The sequence below is a fragment of the Monodelphis domestica genome, chromosome 7, assembly GCF_027887165.1.
Source record: "Monodelphis domestica isolate mMonDom1 chromosome 7, mMonDom1.pri, whole genome shotgun sequence".
NCBI lineage: Eukaryota > Metazoa > Chordata > Mammalia > Didelphimorphia > Didelphidae > Monodelphis > Monodelphis domestica.
In genome coordinates, this window is record NC_077233.1 from 59,902,417 (window position 1) to 59,909,876 (window position 7,460).

Consider the following 7,460-nt stretch of genomic DNA (forward strand, 5'->3'; position numbering starts at 1 on the left):
ATGAGTTCCCTGACTCCAAATCCAGTACACTTTCCACTCTACCACGCTGTTTTTTTCAATATCTTTGTTGTACAAATGAAGAAATTGAGGCCAAAAGAGAGGAAGGGATTTATCCAATATCACATGATTAATTTAGTTAATGGCAGAATCGGGAAATGTTTTGTACACATTTGAAAAATGTTTATGTATATCTTTTTAAATTAGTAATAAGGGCAGTAACACCACAATCAGTAAAAGAAAACCTTTTCAGTTTTCAAAATTCTCCAAAGGCATGTGTGCACATATATATTGTATGTAATGTGCATGTTTATATAGACATATATTCAGTGAAATTGGGAATGACAATTTAAAAAATTTTTGAATGCCAGAATCTCAAGGCTGAAAGTACCATTAAAAGTTATCTACTCCAACCTTTCTCCTTCTGCTCTAGCCACCGCTTTTCTAAAGCCACATGACTAGTCCAAACTTGCCCAGTGAGCCACGAAGTAGCTAAATGTCTTTCTAGGATGTGAAGAAGTTAAAACAAAACCCCAGCACCAGATAATCATAGGAGAAAATTTAATCAATTCAACAGGGTCTGATCCTACCTATATCTTAAAAGGAATCCCCAGCCACGACAAGAAGCATTCCCCTAATGCACTTTGAGAAACACTTCTAAGCCTGATATTGAAGTTAGTTTACATCATAAATAAAAAAGAAAATGATCATTCACTAAAATCACTAATTTCACCATCTTCAAAAAATATGGCCCTTCAAGTACTAAATAAAATGATTACAATTGAAGGGATAGACTGGACCTGTGATTTTAGTGATACAAGAAATTTCTTGGATAAGGAAATTCTCTCTGCCAATGAAAGTCAGCACCTTCTCTGAAACTTATAGTCTTAGTTGCATAGAGCAGGGGCATCAAACACATGGCCTGAAGCTGTTTACTCCCAAATGAGGTCTGAACCAGATTAAAATGAAAGTGGAAAATATTTAACTAAATAAAGAAAAACATATTGGATCACAGATAATATTAATATGTGCCTTTCTAAGTTAGTATGTGGCAAGTGGAGATCCTTTTGTACTATAGTTTCCATTTGAGTTTGACACCACTAACCTTACCCAGGATCACACAGTAAGAGTCAAGAAATAGAATAGGAAAATGGGACAACAACAAAAAAGAATCTGACCATAGGAAGTGTCTATGATGATAGGAACCATACACAAACTCAGAAAAAAGCCTCAAAGAAAAATATGAATTGACTTCAGGCCCAAAAAGAATTCTTGGAAGACCTCAGAAAGGATTTAAAAAAAATTAAAAAGAGGAAAAAAGTAGAGTGATGTAAGATAATCATGGAAAAGTAAGAGTCAGTAGATTGGTAGAGGAGGCATAAAAATTACTGAAAAGAATGATATCTTTAAAAATAGAATGTCAAATAATAAAAAGGGCACAAAAATCTTCAGAAGAGAACTTCTAAAAAAGCAAAATTTTCCACATAGAAAAAGCTGTACAAGAATTAATTCACCTAAGAAAATAGCTCTTTAAAAAGTAGAATTGGACAAATGAGGGGAAATGCACAAAAGTCATTGAAAAATAATTTCTTAAAAATTAAAATTGAGCAGCTAGAAGCTAATGACTCAATGAGGCATCAAGAAACAATTAAACAAAATTAAAAGAATGAAAAAATAGAAGAAATGTGAAATATTTAATTGGGAAAACAAGTAACCTAGAAAATAACTCCAGGAAAACTTATTTAAGAATTATTGGACTATCTAAAAGCCATGATCAAAATAAGAGCCTTGACATAATCTTCCAAGAAATTATAAAGGAAGGTTGCCCTTATATTCTAAAATCAGAAGGTAAAATAGAAATTGAAATAATTCACTTATCACCTTTTGAAAGAGATCCCAAAATAAAAGCCCCCAGGAATGGGGAAAATGGGAGAATCCCTGACAGATGGGAGGGCAAACTGGAGGAGGTGGTGGTTAAAAACAAAAAAATTTTTGAGGGGGAGAGAGTGAAAGGAGAGAGAGATGGTGCGGAAATATGATAGAAATATATGGAAATCATAATTGAAAATTTTTATGGTGAGTTTCTCTGATAAAGGTCTTATTTCTCAAATATAGAAATAATTGAGTCAAATTTATAAGAATACAAATCATCATCCAGTCATTCTGGAAGGCAATTTGGAATTATGCTCAAAGGGCTATAAAATATGCATATCCTCTGATCCAATAATACCCTACTAGGTCTGCAGCCCAAAAAGATTTTAAAAGGGGGAGGGGAGAGAAAAGGACCTACTTGTACAAAAATATTTATAGCTCCTCTTTTTGTGGTAGCAAAAAATTAGAAATTGAGAGGATATCCATCAATTAGGGAATGGTTGAACAAATTGTGGTGTATGATGATGATGGAATACTATTGTGTTGTAAGTAATGATGAACGGGATGATTTCAGAAAAAACTGGAAAGACCTACATGAACTGATGCAGCGTGAAATAAGCAGAACCAGGAAAACATTGTACATAGTAACAGCAATATTATTCAGTGATTAACTGTGAACAATTTTGTTATTCTCAGCAATACAATGATCCAAGACAATTCTGAAGGTCTTAGTATTAAAATATGTTATATACCTCCAAAAAAAAGAACTGAGAGTTTGAATGCAGATCAAAGTATACTTTTTAAACTTTATTTTTCTTGAGAATTTTTTGTCTGTGTTTTCTTTAACAAGGCTATATGTTTTGCATGCCTACACAAAATTGCTTGCTTTCTCAAGAAGGGGAAGGAGAAGGAGAGAATTTCTGATTCTAAATGTTAAAAATTGTTTATATATGTAACCAGAAAAAGTAGAGTCATAGAACCTATTAGCACCATAGAAGGAACCAAAGTCCTGGTCTATGAAAAATGATGAATTCTCCTGAGTCTAAGAAACAAATAAAAAGTTTTTGTTTTTCCTTTCCCTTTCTATTCTATCCTAATATAAAGGCAGCTAGAAAATCTGGGGGGGGGGGACCATTGTTTAATCCAAAAAAGAAAGAAAAAACCTATTCACATTAAAGAGATAGGACAAAAAGAAATGAAAGGGGATAGCAAAAAAGATGTTAAATTATGGGGGCAATAAGAAACAAAACCACAGGTATCTGGAATCCCAGCTGTCTATATTGAATTGCCATTTATTGTGCAAAGTGAATTAATTGTGAGTCATGTTATAATCACCAAATTTTTGATATTTTAAAGAAACACCAAGTGTGGGTATTTCATAGAGCAAGCTTGCAGCAGTTGATGTGTAGAATTAATATCTTGGATTTTATGAATCACTCCTGATATTCCTTAACTCAGAATGTAGCCTTCAGAAATGAGGATGAAAAGGGACAAACCGACACCATTCTCTGGGCCCAATCCCAGGAGATCATCACAGGACAAAACATTCAGAACTTCAGGCCATTGCTGCTCACTCCTCCTCCACTCAAAAGACCAAAAAGTCGATTTCTAGATGCTTTATATTTGTACCCCCAGCCCTTAGCATAGTGCCTGGCACATTGTAGATGCTTACTTATTGATTGATAGAGTGCAAGGTTTTTATTCTCTTCCTTTTTCTCCATTACCCCTGGCAAAGAACTCTCATGGAATTAGTAAGAAAAGAGGAATCAAAGCTAAGAATATTTTTTATTTAAAACCTTTCCCTTCTCTCTTAGAATCAATACTAACTATCAGTTCCAGGGAAGACGAACAGTAAGGGCTAGGCAATTGGGGTCAAATGACTTGCCCAGAGTCACACAGCTAGGAAATGTTTGAGGTCAGTTTTGAGCCCAAGACCCCTCTCTCCAGGTCTTGCTTGCTATCCACTGAGCCACCTAGCTACTCTTAAAGCTAACACCACTCATCCCTTTGATTTCAGATTGCTTTCACCACCCAAGCTTATACCCATCTTAGAAAAAAGAGTGTTTCCACCTGTAGACAATGTCTCTCGAGCTCATTATAGCCCCACAAATCTGAGTCTTCAGAGAGCATCCAACAACCCTTTTATTCCCCCTCACTATGGGCAAAGTTAATATCAAAGCTGGGTGCAGTGAACTGGACCAGCACTCTCTGAAGAAAGAGCCCCAATCCTCTCCACAACTGAGTTTTATTGGGCCACCATTATGACATACAGAGTTTGTATGTGGAAAGGAAACTTAGGAAGGAATATAGGACATTAGTGGTGAGAATTAGTCAACTAAGTGTTATTGAGGAGCCTTCTGGTAAAATCGGTTACTTGTGGAGGTTGATTCACCCGGCCAAGATGCCACTAAGAGAAGTTGTGGATGCAGTGCGAGACACCCCAGAAAGCCCTCCCTTTCATGGGCATTTTTGTGTACATATAACTTGGTATGCTGAACAAAAGGAAGGCGACCAAAACTTCTGTTTTCCAACCGTAGGAATCTTGGGGTTCTGTTTGATCTGAAACTAAATCCCTTATAGGTTGGCCTGACAATAAAGCTCCCCAAAGACTTTTGTTTCCCCCCCCAAAGACTTATGTTTTTTCCCCCTAATGAGTCTTGTGACTCTGTTTCATATGACTCCACTGGGTCCCATGCAGCTTAGTCCCTCCAACGACAACCTCGATTTCATATCTGTGGTAGCAACCATCTGAGATGCTGCTTGCTTCATCAGTTGGGATGCCTTTGATCTTTCAGAATTCACTTTTCCTACTCTGTAGCTTGGGTGGGGATGGGAGAATTCTCCTTCCCCAGGTAGGAACCCCTGTGCCAGTCTTAGAAATAACAGCTGCTACTAGACTAAAGAAAACATTGCTGAGTTTGGATACACAGACACTTAGCTTGTGTTTGAATGACTGGAGGTGGGGACGATGAATCAGAGGCGATATTTAGAGACCCCAGTTCCTCAAACCTTCAGGCTCCTAAACCTGTAACTAGGAGGGAACTACTAAAGCAAAGCAATAGATGAGATTCCAAGGGGAAGCCCATGGTCAAGAAAAGACCTTAAAACACAGAACATCGGAGCTGGAAGGGGACCTTAAAGAGAATCGAGCCCAGACTTCTCATTTACAGAAGAGAAGATTAAAGCTAAAGAACATATTGGAAAAGATATTTTCCTCTGGTCTTTGATGGAAGTGGGAGACCATATATGGAATGTTAGAGAAAATGCCAGCTTCCTTATTTTGTTTGTTAGTTTTGATGAAACATTTTTACTTTCTTTATTCTTTGTTCCTCAGTGACAGTGTGATATAGTGCTGGAAAGCTAACCTTAAAATCTGGAAGTTGTGAGTGTAAATCCTAGCTCTAACTCATATTGGCTATGTGACTCTATAGATAAATCACAATCTCTCAGTGCTCTAGGCAATTTTCTGAAGCTAGAAGTGAAGAGAGGGGGCCAGTCTGCATTACCAAAAGGAGTTCCATACACCAAAGAACTCGGCCTCTATGCCTGTTTTTTGGTTTTTGCCTTTAAAAACCCTTACCTCCATTTGTAGTCAATACTAAATATTGGTTCTAAGGCAGAAGAGCGGTAAGATTTACACAATGGGGGTTAAATGACTTCTTCAGGCTTTAAAACTAGGAAATGTCTGAGGCCAAATTTGAACCTAAGACCTCCCATCTCTTGGCCTGGTTCTCAATCCACAGAGCCGCCTAGCTGCCCTTCCCTATTGTTTGTTAAAAGGGATGGCACATTGGGAAATGCGGGCAATATAAAATCAAAAGACTAGGATAAGAGTAACATAGGCAGCATTTAGTTGGACTCTTTAAACAAAAGTTATCAATAAAATTTTATTTTACAAAATTAACATTAGAGACGGCAAGCAATTGTGTAAGGGCACACAATAAGTAGTTCAAGTCCAAATCTTCCAATTCCAGATCTCGTGGATAATTTTCCTTACACCTTCTACGTCGTGTATCATTCAATGGCTTCCTAAGGTTACACAGCACATTAGGGACTTGAACTCAAGTTTTTCAATTCCCAAATTAGCCTCTCTCTCTCTGTCTCTCTGTCTGTCTCTGTGTCTCTCTCTCTTTCTCTCTCTCTCTCTCTGTCTGTCTCTCTCTCTCTCTGTCTCTCTCTCTCTCTCTGTCTGTCTCTGTGTCTCTCTCTCTTTCTCTGTCTCTGTCTCTGTCTCTGTCTCTGTCTCTGTGTCTCTCTCTCTTTCTCTCTCTCTCTCTGTCTCTGTCTGTCTCTGTCTGTGTCTCTCTCTCTTTCTCTCTCTCTCTCTCTCTGTGTCTCTGTGTCTCTCTCTCTTTCTCTCTCTCTCTCTTTCTCTCTCTCTCTCTCTCTCTCTCTCTCTCTCTCTCTCTCTATATATATATATATATATATATATATATATATATATATATATGACAATGCCCTCCTCTTCCATTAGTGTAATAGGGAACTGTTTAAATGCCTATGGTGGCCAATTCCTCATGCTAAGCATCGTGGAAATAAAGATCAGATAAAGTTTACACATTGAGAATCAATGCTTTTTTTGGTGTGGAAATTCCTTTCACCCAGACAGGCCATAACCCACATATAATGTACTAGATAAGCCGTAGAAGTCCAGCCTGGCCACCCATGCCTATGTTAATCCCTGGCTCTGGGAAAGGCTGAGAATGGTAGATTACTTGAGTTTGAAGGGCTCTAAACTGCAGTAAGGTTGAAGCCAATTCAGTGTTTTCATTAAGGCTAGAACTAATAATACGAACCAGAGGTCCACAAGGCTACCTAAGGAGGGATAACTCAGGCCAGGGTGGAAAAAGTCAGTTTCTGTGCCAATTAGTCTATGAATGGCTGCCACTCTTCTAGCCTTTTGGGGTTGGGTGGAGACACAGGGACAAAGAGATAGACAATGGGAAGAGAGACAGAGACAGATGGAAGGGGAGAATGGAGAGGAGAGGAGAAGAGAGAGACAGAGAAAGAGACAGAGACAGAGACAGAGAGACAGAGAGAGAGAGAGAAAAAGAGAGAGAAAGAAAAAGAGAGAGAAAATGGGAGTGTATCCATTAGATATTAGCCTGAATCAATGAAGGACTGGTGCCAACTGGCACAGAGGTGACATGTATATGAAAACAATTACTAGACACTAAAACTATTTTATTATTCTCTTTATATTTGTGGTTAGTTCTGAGAGACTGAGTCCAACTCCTTATCCTGGCATACAATGTCCTCAGGAATCTAGTTCTAATTTTTCTAGCCTTATCACATCCTATTTCCTCTTCATGTGTCTTCTTTTCAGTCATACCTGACAACTCACTACTCCCTTATCTCACCCTGCCCCTTTTCCCCTTCGTACCTTTGGGCAAACTGTTCCTTATACTTAGAATAGTCTCCCTTGATGTATCTGTTTATTCAGATCCCTCTTTTCTTTCAAGGCTCAGATCAATTGACTCCATCATGATATGGTGGGGGAAAGCACTAGTCCTTGAGTCAAGAGGACATGAATTCAAATCCTGCCTCTGCCATATACTACCTATATAATTGGGGCAAGTCCCTTTATC